At 41.8% G+C, this 16,257-nt stretch overlaps 1 protein-coding gene across 1 annotated transcript in view; it reads left to right on the top strand.

The window, feature by feature from the left end:
* LOC308518601 (phospholipid-transporting ATPase ABCA3-like) overlaps positions 1-16,257 on the top strand; it is a gene marked incomplete at both ends in the record, with an annotated part of 332,625 nt that overhangs the window by 47,136 nt on the left and 269,232 nt on the right. The window lies entirely within an intron of this gene.

The raw sequence follows: 16,257 nt of genomic DNA, 5'->3' as shown, positions 1-16,257 counted from the left end.
GTTTTGAGACTTATATTTAAGCCTTTTATCCATTTTGAGTTTATTCTTGTGTTTCTTTCTTTTTTTTTTTTTTGGCATGTACCTGTCCAATTTTCCCAACACCATTTATTTAGGAGGACTATCTTTACTCCATTGTATGCTCTTGCCTCCTTTGTCAAATATTAATGGGTTTAGGTGGACTTCTGGGTTCTCTCTTCTGTTCCATTGATTTATATACCTGTTCTTGTGCCAGTACCAGACTGTTTTAATTACAGAGGTTTTGTAGTATAATTTCATATCTGGTATTGTGATCTCTCCTACTTCTTCTTTTTCAAGAGTGCTGTGGCTATTCAGAGTCTCTTTTGGTTCTATATAAGTTTTTTGAGTATTCATTCTAGATCTGTGAAATATGCTGTTGGCATTTTATTAGGGATTGCATTGAATATATAGATTGCTTTGGGAAGTATGGGCAATTTAATGATGTTAATTCTTCCAACCCATTCTCTTTGTATCTTCCTCTATTTCTTCTTTCCTTTTCCTGTAGTTTTCTGAGTTTGGACCTTTTACCTCCTTGGTTAAGTTTATTCCTCAGTATCTTAATTTTTGTTACAATGGTAAATGGGATTGTTTTTTAGTTTCTCTTTCTGATTATTTATTATTGGTATATAAAAATGACATTGATTTCTGGGTGTTAAATTTATACCCTGCTACATTGCCAAATTAAACCCAGTAATTTTTTGTGGAGTCTTTAGGATTTTCTATGTACAATATTATCTGAAAATCATAACAGTTTTACATCCTCCTTTCCAATTTGGATACCTTTTATTTCTTATTGTTTGATTGCTGTGGCTAGGACCTCTAGTACTAACTTGAATAAAAGTGGTGAAAGTGAACAAAACCTGTCCTGTTTCTATATATATTATATATTATTGATCTCAGAGAGGAAACGAGAAGGAGAAAGAGATAAAAACATCAATGATGAGAGAGAATCACTGATTGGCTGCCTCTTGCATTCCCCACACTGGGGATTGAGCCCACAACCTGGGCATGTGCCCCAACCAGGAATCAAACTGTGACCTCCTGGGTCATTGATCAACACTCAACCCCCTGAGCCATGCCAGCCAGGCCTCTTGTTCCTGTTCTTAAGGGAAACGCTTTTAGTTTTTTTCCCATTGAGTATGATAGTGGCTGTAGGTTTTTCATATATGGACTTTACTATTTTAAAGTATGCTCCCTCTGTTCCCTCTTTGCTGAGAGTTTTTATCAAAAATGGGTGCTGGATATTGTCAGTTGCTTTCTGCATCTATTGATATGACCATGTGATTTTTATCTTTCATTTTGTTTATGTGATGTATCACATTTATTGATTTGTGAATATTGTACCAACCTTGCATCCCAGGGATAAATTCCTCTTGGTCATGATGAATAATCTTTTTAATGTATTGCTGCATCAAATATGCTAATATATATATTTTAAATATATTTTATTGATTTTCTACAGAGAGGAAGGGAGAGAGATAGAGAGTCAGAGACATCAATGGGAGAGGAACATCGATCAGCCGCCTCCCGCACATCTCCCACTGGGGACGTGCCCGCAACCCAGGTACATGCCCCTGACCGGAATCGAACCTGGGACCCCCCAGTCTGCAGGCCGACGCTCCATCCACTGAGCCAAACTGGCTTCGGCAAATATGCTAATATTTTGTAGAGGATTTGGCATCTAAGTTCATTAGGGATATTGGCTTTTAATTTTATTTCTTTGCATTGTCCCACAACTCCTTTAAATTGTCCTCCTGTTTTTTAATTTTTTTTTCTTTTTGGTTCTCTGATTGAGTGTTTGTTTTCTAGCCCTGTCTTCTTTTCACTGATCCAATCTTCAGCTTCCTCTAATCTGCTGTTTATTCCTTCCAGTGTATTCTTTATTTCTGCTATGTCATTCTTTATTTCTGACTGGTTGCTTTTCATAGTTTCTAAGGCTTTGTTCATGCTGTTGAGCATCCTTATAATCATTACTCTGAGCTCTGTATATGATAAAATGCTTATCTTCATTCTTTTCTTTTAGAAATGAAAACATTTTATTTTATTTTTAAAATTTATCTTTATTGTTGAAGTGTAACAGATACTCCACTTCCCCCTTCATTAACTCCCTCCTCTCCACTTCTTTCCGCTCCCCAGGCCTTCACCCTACTCTTGTCTATGCCCATGGGTTATTCATATATAAGTTATTTGGTTTATCTATTCTCGCCCCTCTCACCCCATTCCCACTAAGGATCCTCAATCTGTTACATGCTTCCATGTCTCTGGATCTACTTTGGTTGTCAGTTCATTAGATTCCACATATAAGTGAGATCATGTGATACTTGTCTTTCTCTAACTGACTTATTTTACTCAGCATGATACTTTCCAGGTCCCTCTTTACTGTCACAAAGATTGAAACCTCCTTTTATTACAGCCGCATAGTATTCCATGGTGTAAATGTACCACAGCTTGCTTTATCCACTCATCTACTGATGGGCACTTGCGCTGTTTCTAGATCTTAGCTATTGTAAATAACACCACAATGAACATAGGGGTGCTTATATTCTTTCTGATTGGTGTTTCAGGTTTCTTAGAATATATTCCTAGCAGTGGGGTCATTGGGTCAAATGGCAGTTCTCTTTTTAATTTTTTGTGGAAACTCCATGCTATTTTCCAAAGTGGTTGTACCAGTCAGCATTCCCACCAGCAGTGTACAAGGATTCCTTTTTCTCCAGATCCCACAAACACTTGCTGTTGGTTGACTTATTGATGGTAGCTACTCTTGGAATATCTGGTTTAGGAATTAGGATAATGCTGGCCTCATAAAAAGTGCTTGGAAAGCTACCTGCCTTTTGAATTTTTGGAATAGTTTGAGGAGGATTGATGTTATATCTTTGAATGTTTGTTAAAATTCATCTGTGAATCCAGGTGGTCTACGACTTTTGTTTGTTGGGAGTTTTTCTTTTATTACTGCTTCAATTTCATTACTTGTTATTGGTCTAGTCAGATTTTCTGATTCTTCCTGATTCAGTTTTGGAAGATCGTATGTTTCTAGGAATTTGTCCATTTGCCCAGGTTGTCCAATTTGTTACAATATAGTTGTTCACATTATTTCCTTACAATCGTCTGTATTTTTGTGGAGTAAGTTGTTAGTACTCTTCTTTCATTTCTGATTTTATTTATTTGCATCCTTTCTCTTTGTTTCTTGATAAGTCTGACTAGGGTTTCATCAATCTTTTTTATCTTTTACACGAACCAGCTCTTGGTTTAATTTATCTTTTATATTGTTTTTTTAGCTCTATGTCATTTATTTCTCCTCTGATCTTTATTATTTCCTTTCTTCTATTACTCTGGGCTCTATTTGTTGTTCTTTCTCAAGTTCCTTTCTGTGTAGGGTTAGAATGTTTATTTGAGATTATTTTATTTTATTTCATTTGCTTCTTGAGGTAGGCTTGTAATGCTATGAACTTTCCTCTCTGGACTGCTATTGCTGTGTTCCATAAATTTGAGGTTGTTCAGTTCATTTTCATTTGTTTCCAGGAAGTTTTTTCTTTCTTTCTTGATCTCGTTGTCAACTCATTCATCTATATATATAAAAGCCTAAGCAACCAAATGACTGAACAACCAGTTGCTATGACACGCATTGATCACCAGGGGCAGACACTCAACACAGAAGCTGCCCCCTGGTGGTCAGTGTGCTCCCACAGCAGGAGCGCCTCTCAGCTGACCAACCCATCCCTTGGCCCACCAGGCTGGCAGAAGCCACTCACTCCCTCAGTAGTCCTGCAGGTCCAATTTCTGGAGAATGGGCCAGGACCAACACACCAGCACCACCGGCACAATCCCAACAACACTGCCAGTCTCCTGGAAGTTGGCCTCAGGCACTGCAGCCGCTTCCCCTCCCTAGACACTTAGCAAGGAAGAAATGATATAAAAGCAGCTGCCAGGTGGCTCCCGACAACCAGTGTGAATGTCAACAGGATGGATCCAGATCCCAGGCCGGCAAAGGTGTCCCGTGTCCTAGCCCCCGACACTCCCACCCCCCCAACCACCAACCCCCACTCCCACACCCACTTTGGCATGGGTGCCAGACACAGGGCTCACAGCTGGTGAGCACCACTGAAGCAGTGCAAGCCTCTCCTGATCTCTCCCAGTCAGGATTGACGACGCAAGCCAGGACTGACGACGCAGGTACAGTGGGACCGGGATGAGCGGGAGCAGCAGGTGGCATTGAATTGCAGGTTTTGACTTGATTCCTGCAGGCCAACCCCAAGGAACCCCACCTGTGCACGAATTCATGCATTGGGACTCTAGTTGTTTAATAACATACTATATATCCTACATGTGCTTGAGTGTTTTTATTTTATTTTGAGTTTCATGCTATTGTGATCTGAGAAGATGCTTGATATAATTTTAATTTTTTTAAATTTGTTAAGACTTATTTTGTGTCCTAACATGTGGTCTATCTTTGATAACGTTTTATATGCTCTTGAGAAGAATATATATTCTACTACTTTGGGATGAAATGCTCTGTATTAATTAAATCTGTCTGATCCAGTGTGTCATTTAAGGTTAATGTTTTCTTATTGATTTTCTTTTGTTTGGAAGATCTATGCAATGATGATAGTGGTGTGTTAAAGACCCCAATTATGCTTGGCTGGCGTAGCTTAGTGGTTGAGCATCGACCTATGAACCAGGAGCTCATGGTTCGATTCCTGGTCAGAGCATATGCCAGGGTTGCAGGCTTTATCCCCAGTGTGGGGCCTGCAGGAGGCAGCTGATCAATGAGTCTCTCCCATCATTGATGTTTCTATCTCGCTCTCCTTTTCTTGTCCTTTCTTAAATCAATAAAAATATATTTTTTTAAAAAGTCCCAATGGCTGTATTGCTATCCATATTTCCCCCAAAGTCCACCAAGTGTTGGGGTCTTTTTGTGTATATTTAGGTGTTCCTATGTTGGGTGCATATATCCTCTTGTTGGATCAGTACCTTTAGTATTATGGAGTGACTATGTTCTCTTGTTATAGCCTTTGTTTTGAAGTCTATTTTTTCAGATATAAGTATTGCTACCCCAACTTTTTTTTGTTCATTTGCATGGAATATTTTTCATACTTTCACTTTCATCCTGTGTGAATCTTTGGTTCTGAGGTGGGTCTCTTGGAGACAGCATATATAAGGGTCATGTTTTCTTATCCATTCAGCTACTCTATGTCTTTTGATTGGAGCATTTAACCCATTTATATTTAAGGTTATTTTTGATAGGTACTTATTTATTGCCATTTTTCTTCATACCTATGTTTCTCTATATATTTTTTTCTTATTTCTAGAGAAGACCCTTTAACATTTCTTAGAGTGCTGGTTAAATAGTAATGAACTCTTTTAGCCTTTTTTTGGTCTGGGAAGCTCTTTATGTTTTAAATGACAACCTTTCTGGATAGAGTTGTCTTTATGTCCTTGCTTTTCATTACTTTGAATACTTCATGCCAATCCATTCTAGCCTGAAGTGTTTCTGTTGAGAAATCAGCTTAAAGCCTTATGGGACCTACCATAACTTTTTTTTTCCCTCCCTGCCTTTAAGATTCTCTCTTTGTCCTTAATTTTTGCCATTTTAATTATAATATGCCTTAGTGTAGATCTCTTTGGGTTAATCTTGATTGGGACTCTCTGTTCTTTCTGAATTTGTGTAACTTTTTCCTTCACAAGATTAGGGAAATTTACTTGATGTCATTCTTCATTTCTGACTGGTTCTTTTCATAGTTTTCATGCCCTTTTTATGCTGTTGTAGTTTCCACTAAGTTTCATGAGCATCCTTATTACCATTACTTTGAATTCTATATCTGATAATTTGCTTGCCTCCATTTAACTTAGCTTTTTCTGGAGATTCCTCCTATTCTTTCATTTTGGGTCTCTTTCTTTGTTTCCATTTTGGCTGTCACTTTGTGTTTGTTTCCAGGGAGTCATTTCTATGACTCCCAGTATTTTGGGTGGTCATATGTAGTAGCTGTCCTGTGAGACCCAGTGATGTAGTCTCATTATTCTGAGCTGGGTGCTCTAGGAATTTCCCTTGTGTGGTTTATGTGGGCCCTCATTTTATAATTGAGTTTTGGTTGCTCTTAGCCCTTTCATTTCTGGGATTGACCCTCAGGTTGGCTGACTGTGAGACTCAACCCCAAGCACAGCATGCAAGCTGCTGTTGCAGATGCACTCTTGAGGTGTCTTGTTGGGCTTAGTGCCAGTCTTCCAGATCACCTGAGATCCATGCTCTAGGAATGTTTCTTGTGAGTTACGTGCACCCCCTGTTGTAGTCAAGGCTTGATTGCTGTTTGCATTTTCATGGGTGCAGTTAAAACTTCAGGCTGGGTGACTATTGGTATAAACCTATCTCATCTTGTACAAGACGCTGTGCAGGGTCTGCACCCCCCGCCCCCTACCAGGGATTGGTTGTTTCGAGCAGTGTCTGGTGCCTACTGGGATCCCCATTTGGGTGTGCCAATTGTGTGGTTAGTTAGGCGATGCTCTGGTTTAGTCTGAAGCTCACCACTGATTATGTTGTTTCAGGGTCCACTGGTGTGAGTTGCAGGAGCAAGTTGCTGTCAGATATTGATTGTAGCCAGCCTTAGAGTACCTGTCTGCAGCTACCACACTGTTCACTGTTTGTATCTGCAGCTACTACACCTATGTGTGCGTGGGAGGGCCAATCTGTGTGAAAGGGTCTTCTTCCAGCTTAGAGCTGGGGGCAGATCTGGGATAGGACTCGGGCTCCCTGAGGTCTACCTTCACCAGTTAGCTACTCCACCTACCCCGGAGGTTACCTGGTCTTATTCTAGGGCTTTCAAAGAGACACTGAAGTATGAGCCCAGGCTAGCTGAGAAAGGCCCCTACTTGGGGAAATTAGTCCCTGATTCATAGCTGGACCCTTCAGTCTCTGCCAGAGTCTCCAACTCTAGTTCCCCCTACCAGGGCTTGTTGCAGGCTTAGGTTGGGACACCCAGCCATCTCCTGTCAGGACTGACCAGCAGACCCTGAGCGATGGATGAATGATTACTCTGACACACGTTTCTGTGAAAGAGAAGGTTAAGTACTGCTTGGCTATAGGAACCAAAACAACCCATTGGCCCGCCTCCTTAGGCTTTTATTGTAACAACAGCTTGAACTAAACTTAACTATTAGGTACTATCAACAAGGTAAGCATCCTTGAGAAGACACATGTGTCTGTAGTGTCCTTTAAGCAAGGACATTTTGAAGTCTAAATACAAAGATTCTAGTTTTGAAAAGTCAAGGCAGGGTCTGCCACCTTTGGCAAGGTCTCCCTAGAGGTCCCCAACCTTTCAGATTCCTCCTTACAGACTTTCTAACCAAGTCCCATCCTTTCCCACATAACACCCCCGCCCCCTGCCCTTTTTGTTTTGCTGGCTGCAGAAGACAGAGCGGGATGGCGAACTTTCTGCTTTGGAATGGTGGGGTCCACGAAGCATGTTTACTGCTCGAGTTCCAATTTTGTAGACTATAAGAAAAACAAAGAGAATTACAGTGACAGCAATGGTTAGTCTAATTAAGAAGACAGGGTGCTTACAAGCATCAAATCTTGCCTTCTAGCAAGGTGCAGGGGACAGAATTATAAAGGGGAGGGGGTTAGGGTGAGGAATGTAGCTACGTGCAGGCCTGGGGTCTGTAGACATCAGCTATTGTCAGGTGATGAGATGATGTTGACGAGATGATGTTGACTCCTACTGGGTCAGTCTGACCATGCTTATTGGTTCTGCTTGCTGGATTTACAGCTGAGTCACCACCCTAATTACTTTGCACAGGCCTTGAAAAGAAAATCTTAACCCCCTATTCACATATAAGTATATGTGTTCTAAAATTTAAAATAATATGATTACTTTTCAGATTAATTTAGGTCCTCTATCAGATTTATTATTCAGTATACTTATAATTCCTTTTAAGATTTCTCTTAATAAGCCTTCTATGACTTTTATAAACATTCTTATAACTTTCACAATTATTCTTAAGTATTCCTACTCTAATTTTTTTCTTCCTGTTATATTCCTTTCTTTATATCTCTTCTCACAAGTTTTACTTCCTCCACTCTAGTTCTTCTTTACTTGTATATACTCTGTGTATCTTATACATACATTTTACAATTTATATATGCCTTTTGTAACTTATGTATACCTTTTGTAATTTATACATAACCTTTCCATTTGTCTATTTCACTTTCTTTTTCCTTTATCTCTATACCTTCTATTACATGAAAACTATAAATTCCTTTCAATTAGTTATGATTGAAGGTTAGTTCTACACAGGTTCCTCTGTTCCTGGTTTCAGAGCAGTTGGAGTGGTGAGATGTCTCAGCGTCTATCTTTTTTTTCTCTAGTTGGCCCATCGTCCTTGCTCTGCCATGTCTGTCTAACTGCCTACTGTATGCCCCTCAAGGATTTTGGCTCTGAATTCTCTCAGAGAAAGTGGACACCAGATTTCTTCTGTAGCTGCTTCGTGCTGAGGCAGGTCGAAGGTTTCTCTCAGAGCCAAGAGATCCTTGCTCTCTGTCAAAGGGATAATGATGCCTGGGCACAGAAGGTTGTGGCAATGGTGCCTAGAGGTCGTATTCCCTAGGTGTAAGTAGGCCTTATAATCTGGTGGAGACAAATTGTGTTAGAAAATTTAGTATTATTGGGCAATAGTCAGAACAGTTTCTAATAATTTCCTGTTGAAACAATTTTTCTCCCTAAAATTACCCTTATTTTTTTTAATTAAATCTTTACTGTTCCGATTATTACAGTTGTTCCTCTTTTTCCCCCCATAGCTCCCCTCCACCCAGTTCCCACCCCACCCTCTGTCCTTACCCCCGCCACCCACTGTTCTCATCCATAGGTGTATAATTTTTGTCCAGTCTCTTCCCACACCCCCCACACTCCCCCCCCCGAGAATAGTCCACTCCCTTTCTATGCCCCTGATTCCATTATATTCACCAGTTTATTCTGTTCATCAGATTATTTCTTCACTTGATTTTTAGATTCACTTGTTGATAGATGTGTATTTGTTGTTCATAATTTGTATCTTTACCTTTTTCTTCTTCTTCCTCTTCTTAAAGGATACCTTTCAGCATTTCATATAATACTGGTTTGGTGGTGATGAACTCCTTTAGCTTTTTCTTATCTGTGAAGCTCTTTATCTGACTTTTAATTCTGAATGATAGCTTAGCTGGGTAAAGTAATCTAGGTTGTAGGTTCTTGCTATTCATCACTTTGAATATTTCTTGCCACTCCCTTCTGGCCTGCATAATTTCTGTTGAGAAATCAGCTGACAGTCGCATGGGTACTCCCTTGTAGGTAACTGACTGTTTTTCTCTTGCTGCTTTTAAGATTCTCTCTTTGTCTTTTGCTCTTGGCATTTTAATTATGATGTGTCTTGGTGTGGTCCTCTTTGGATTCCTTTTGTTTGGTGTTCTCTGCGCTTCCTGGACTTGTAAGTCTATTTCTTTCACCAGGTAGGGGAAGTTTTCTGTCATTATTTCTTCAAATAGGTTTTCAATATCTTGCTCTCTCTCTCTTCTTCTAGCACCCCCATAATTCGGCTTTTGGTATGCTTGAAGTTGTCCCAGAGGCTCCTTACACTATCTTCATATTTTTGGATTCTTTTTTCTTTTGCTTTTCCGGTTGGGTGATTTTTGCTTCTTCGTATTTCAAATCTTTGACTTGATTCTTGCGATCCTCTAGTCTGCTGTTGGAACTCTGCATAATATCCTTTATTTCAGTCAGTGTATGCTTAATTTCTAGTTGGTCCTTTTTCATGACCTCGAGGGTCTCACTAGATTTCTTGAGGGTCTCACTAAATTTTTCGGCAGTCTCACTAGATGTCTTGAGGGTCTCGCTAAACTTATCGGTGGTTTCCAGAAAATTCTTGAAAAACCTTAAAAGTGTGCTTTTGAACTCTATATCCAGTAGTTTGCTTTCCTCCATTTCTGTCATTTGTGACTTGTTTCTTTGTCTCCACATTTTTTATGCTTCCCTGTGTTGATAGAGTGGCTTTCTGTGTTAGGTGTCCTATAAGGCCCAGTGGCTCAGCCGCCCCAATTACCTGAGGTGGACACTCTTGGTGCACCCCTTTGTGGGCTTTGTGCACAGGCTTGTTGTAGTTAAGCCGTGATTGTTGTAGGTTTCACTGGGAGGAATTGACGTCCAGGTCAATTGGCTGTGAGAATCAGCTGTGTCTGCAGTGGGAGAACTTCTGAGGTTGAGACACCCTTCTGGGGCAAGACTTGCTTTAGTGGGGCTTTGGTGTGCTCACTGAGTCTGCCCCTGAGTGTGTCCCTTATGGATCTGTGGAGTTGTAATCTGGATGGTTCCACTCTGACCACTGGGTACACTGGCCCTTGAATCTCTAAGGAGGTGCTAATTTAGCCTCTGCCTGAGGCTATCTAGCAGGAGCTATGGAGAGATTCCTCTTCTTTGTTTGGAGGTGCCCAGATGAGGCCCAGCTGTGAAGCAAGGCAAGCTGCTGTGGGGCCTTGGAACTTCTTTTGGAAGTTCTGGGTCTCTCTGATTCAGCTGCAGTTTGGTAGGTAATTTTCAGGTTTCAAATGGCCAGGCCTTTCATATGCAAAAGCCTCTGCCCACAGCTTGGGTGGGGCGGGGTCTCAGGGGATCAGCAGGGCAGAGCAAGCAGCTATGGCTGCTCCCCAGTCTTACCCTAATAGGCCCCGTGTCTCAGTGTCCTGGTAATCACTGCAAGCACCTCTGAGAGAAAGCTTCCCTCGAGTTCTGCCCATGCCAGACAGTCCAGCCTCTCCCCGTAAGAGTCTGGGTCCCCAGAGACTCACCCGGAACTGGATTTCAGAACAGTCAGGAGCTTGAGACTCCCACCCGATTGAAAAAGACAACCATGTCCTCAGTTTCCAGCCCTTTCCATGTGCGCCGCGTCCTCAGCTGCCAGCCCTTTTGGCGTGTGCCTCCGTACCTCTGCACTTTACTTCTTCACGTCCTCTGAGTTTCAGTGTGCTGTTCTCTTTCCTTCTAGTTGTACAACTTCCACTCAACCAGCCTTCCTGTGGTTCTGGATGATGTCCATTTTGTCTTTTAGTTGTATTTTTGAAGTGGTTGAGCGAGGCAGCAATTTCCGGTGTTTACCTATGCCGCCATCTTGGTTTCTCCTCTCAAATCACCCTTATTTTTATTAAAGACTAATTTACTTTCTGTATTAAGTCTGGTTATAATTTGGCCTGATTGTTTGCATGATTACATAGGCTATTATAAAAAATGCTTTGCTGGAATTGCATGAGAAAGTTTATTCCCAGGGCATAGAAACCAAGCCACACAGTTGCCATCAGACTTTGCCTGTAATACCTACAGAATTTGGGTGCACTCCTCAAGTTGAGGTCCCTACAGGTGTCTTGAGGTTTCTTTCATGCCATCTCTCAGGAAAGCAACCTTCATTCCTTACCTGGAAAGACTGCCATGAACTACGTAACCAAGCAAGGGACCAGGCTATTTATCCAAGGGGCTTATCGGCTTCACGATCAGTCTTCATTCCTGGGAGCTTTCTGGTGACATCCAGAGTCCTGGCATGTCTCATTCAGACATGACATTCCAGCAAAGTTTTGGTTAATAAAACTATAATTGGAAACTGACTTATGTCCTGTTATGAAGAAATCAGATTCTTACTGGATTCATGCAAACAAACACATTACCATGAGAAAAATAATTGCTAAAACTATAATTAATTTTAGTTCATTTAGTCCTATAGTAAAATTCTTTTTCTCCTGATTTTTCTTGCCAGTATTTCTATAAATCCAGATACCCTATAGAGTTCTAATAAATTTTTATCCAATTTGAGAGGATGATATGAAAGTTTATTCTCAGAGATATGTAAAATAAATTGGAGTCCTTTCTATGGATTTCTCTGAAGATGTAATTTTTTTTAATGCATTATAATTAAACAGTGACTGTCTCCAAATGACAAGAAATTTAAAATGACATGCTTATTGATTTGACTATAATGCAAATGACATGGAATCTTATCCTTTCTGTAAAACACAATATTCCACAATATTATAACTTATAACAATTACTTATAAATAATTATATATTATAATATATGTAATATGCATATGTAAATGAATATAATTATTATTTACTTATTTCACAGAGCTTCTTATATACTTCAAGTATAAAATTTTCCTCATAAGGAGAGAAAGCAAATCCTTGAAGCATTCCAGGGCCCATTGGAATGACCTAAAGCCAATTCTAGGTTAAGGAAAAGTTTCTTAAAATTCAAACCCTGGGAAGGTAGTCAAATACATTAAACTAAAAGATTATATATTATTATTATTACACTATTAAGTAATCTATTCACGTAAAGTAATAACTTCCTGATTAACATAACATAATCATTTTAATAATATATATAAAACCTTTGCTTCCTAGGCAAATACAGGAAAAACTTTTTTTCCTTACTTTCAGGAATAAGCTTATTTTTTCCAATAGAAAATATATTCACATTCTTAAGAAGCATAACAGAGATAGTGAATTCCTTAGCTGAGAATTCCCTCCAACTTGGAAATCCCAAGCGGGTTCTGATGACTTACTGCACAGTTACTTTTATTTTCTTACTCTTCATTTTCAAGGACTTCGTCACATTTTATTGCATACCTGAGTCCTCACATGGGGAACCACTTGCCAGGACTGACCACCAGATCCTGAGTGACAGATGAATGGATTACTTTGACACACATTTCTTTGAAAGAGAAGGCTAAGGGACTGCTTGGTTATAGCAACCAAGCAGCCTCATTCGCCTGCCTCCTTAGACTTATTGTAGCAACAGCTTGAATTAAAATTAACTATTAGATACTATCAGCAGGGTAAGCATCCTTGAGAAGGCACATGCATCTGAAGTGTCCTTTAAGCAAGGAAGTTTTGAAGTCTAAACATAAATATTCCAGTAAAACACCTGGGGGCTCAGACTTGTTTGGAAAAGTCAAGGCAGGGTCTGCCACCTACAGCAAGGTTCCCCTGGTGGCCCCCTACCTTTTGGGAAATCCTCCTTACAGACTTTCCAACCAAGTCCCGTGCTTCCCCACAATCTCTGTGGGAGTGAGGTCAGCCCCCCTGGGCTCAGGAGGACAAATAAAAAAGCCTCCCATTAGGATGATACCAGCCCAGCTCACAGGAGGGGACTAATTACCTTCACCCAGTCCTAGATAATAGTCTCTGAGGGTCTCATACTTTGATTGTCCCCACTTGAGCCTCTCTCTCTTTCTTCCCCCACAGAACTGTGCCAAGTGTAGCAGGGTCTAAACCAGGGGTGGGCAAACTTTTTGACTCGAGGGCCACAATGGGTTCTTAAACTGGACCGGAGGGCCAGAACAAAAGCATGGATGGAGTGTTTGTGTGAACTAATATAAATTCAAAGTAAACATCATTACATAAAAGGGTACGGTCTTTTTTTTTTCAATAGTTTTATTCATTTCAAACGGGCCGGATCCGGCCCGCGGGCTGTACTTTGCCCACGGCTGGTCTAAACTCACAGGGGAGCTTTGATATGCCTCCCCACAATGTAGCTGCAGAACCTTCCACTCACCCCTCTGATTCCCAGACAGAAGCCTCTCTGGGAGATACAGTCCGAAAAACCCAGCTCTGTGTGGATCTCTGGCACCCCCATGCCATCAAACCCAGCAGGACAAGCCAAGAATCCCAGCCCTATGTTCTTCCTCTGTGCCACTGAGCCCAGAAGGATGGGGCAGACCAAGTAGTTTAGCAGAGGGGAGAGGAGTGTGGACCATGCACTTGAGGTGGGTGAGTCTGATTTTCTTTCCCAAGTCACACAGTTTAGTCACTGACCAACTCTCTGCCCAAAGCCTTTCCAGAGAATCGAGGGCCCCCCTAAGAGGAGGGAATTCTGCAGCCACAATATCCCTCTGGCTTCTCAGCTGCAACACCTGCACAAGGGTGCTCTCCCTTTAAAAAAATCTGTGTGTAAAATGATTCCCCTCAAATTTATTTTTCTCTTGGTATCTACTGGCAATTGGTTACAGGACTTCCTGTGTATACCAAAATCCAAAGATACTATAAAAAAAAGTCATAGATGCACACAGTTGGCCCTCTCCTTTTGTGGATTGTGGATTGAAAACAGCATAGTTATTTTTTGGAAAACAAATATACTGTAAGTAGACCTAAGCATTTCAAATCGTGTCGTTCAAGGTTTAACTGTAATCAGAAAAATTTCAAATATGAGGACATATCTATAACATATCTATAATAATAACATATCTATAATAATAAAAGTATAATATGCTAATTGACCAGACAGCCAACAGCATATCTATAATAATAATCAACATATATATAATAATAAAAGCGTAATATACTAATTAGACCAGACAGCCAAACAACCTTCTGGATGACCTTCTGGACAAAGCCGGGGCTGCAAGGCAAGCCCGGGTCCCAGGTGCCAGAGGGAAGCCAGTGCTGGCAGGAAGACCTACTTTTGCATGAATTTTGTGCTTTGGGCCTTTATAAGTAATTCATGAGTCAAAGAAGTTGTTACAAAGACATTGGAAGATATTTTAAATTGAATAATGAACAAAATATGACATGTTCAGATTTAGAAGTAAAATTTGGGGGACACAATGCTTTGAACTTTACCACTTTAAGTGTCTACACCATTGGTTCTCAACCTTCTGGCCTTTTAAATACAGTTCCTCATGTTGTGACCCAACCATAAAATTATTTTCATTGCTATTTCATAACTGTAATGTTGCTACTATTATGAATCATAATGTAAATATTTGATATGCAGGATGGTCTTAGGCAACCCCTGTGAAAGGGTTGTTCGACCACCAAAGGGGTCGCGACCCACATGTTGAGAACCGCTGGTCTACACTAATAAAAGAGAAAGATGCAAATTAACCATTATCTGTCACTCTGCCACTCTGCTGCACCCACAAGCCACGCCTACCAGTCAATCAGGAGTGAGTATGCAAATTAACCCAACTAAGATGGCGGCTGCCATGGAGCTGGAGTGAGAAGGACGCTTGGGTTGCCCCTGGCGATGGAGGAAGCCAAGCTTCCTGCCTGCCCTGGCCTGCCCACAGCTCCGCTCAAGGCTACAAAGTTTCAATTATAGAAGATAAATGAATCCCAGATACCTGCTTCCAGTCCACCGTGGTCTCTGCTCAAAGAGGCGCTGAAAAAAAAAAGACAAAAAGGAGTGGCTGGGAGCTTGGGTCGCTGGGGGGCATGGCCAGCCTGAAAACGGCCATCAGCCCCTCACCCAGGCCGGCCAGGCACCCCAGCGGGACCCCCCTCCCCCACCCTGAAGGGGCTGTGGGCAGCCTGAAAATGGTCCTCAGCCCCTCACCTAGGCTGACCAGGCACCCTAGTAGGGACCCCCACCAATAAGTATAGTACTGGCCAGTCTGAAAATAGCCCTCAGCCCCTCACCCAGGCTGGCCACACCCCCATGGGGTGAGGGTCCCCACTGTGCGGGGCTTGACCAGCCTGCAAACAGCCATCAGCCCCTCACCCCGGCTGGTCAGGCACCCCAGCAGGACCCCCACCCTTATCCGGGACACCCTTCAAAGCAAACCAGCCGGCCCGCACCCATGCACCAGGCCTCTATCCTTCTATATAATAAAAGGTTAATATGCAAATTGACCCTAATAGAAGGACGACTGGGAATGACTAGTCACTATGACACACACTGACCACCAGGGGGCAGACGCTCAATGCAGGAGCTGCCCCCTGGTGGGCAGTGGCTCCCACAGGGGGAGCTCTGCTCAGCCACAAGCCAGGCTGACGGCTGCCAGTGGTGGCAGGAGCCTCTCCTGCCTCAGCAGCGATAAGGATGTCCGGCTGAAGCTAAGGCCTGCTCCCTGATGGCAAGTGGACATCTCCTGAGGGCTCCCGGGCTGCCAGAAGGATGTCTGACTGCCAGCTTAGGCTCAATCCCCCAGGGAGCAGGCTTAAGCCAGCAGGTGGACATCCCCCGAGGGGTCCCCGACTGCGAGAGGGAACAGGCCAGGCTGAGGGGACCCCCCCCCCCCCCGAGTGCGCAAATTTTGTGCATTGGGCCTCTAGTTCATATTATAAACACAGAAAAGTCTAAAATTAGTTACCTGGATTCCAAACTTAAAAATTAGTAGAAGAAAATAAAATTAAAGCTTTAGCTGCCTTTTAGTTGTTTGACTGACTTGATTTCAGTGAGACCATGTTCCTTGGGGCCATCCTGCATTACTAGAACAGTGGTTCTCAACCTGTGGGT

This window comes from Myotis nattereri (assembly GCF_964212035.1).
Source record: "Myotis nattereri genome assembly, chromosome: 4".
Lineage (NCBI taxonomy): Eukaryota > Metazoa > Chordata > Mammalia > Chiroptera > Vespertilionidae > Myotis > Myotis nattereri.
This window is presented reverse-complemented; position numbering and strand designations above follow the sequence as displayed.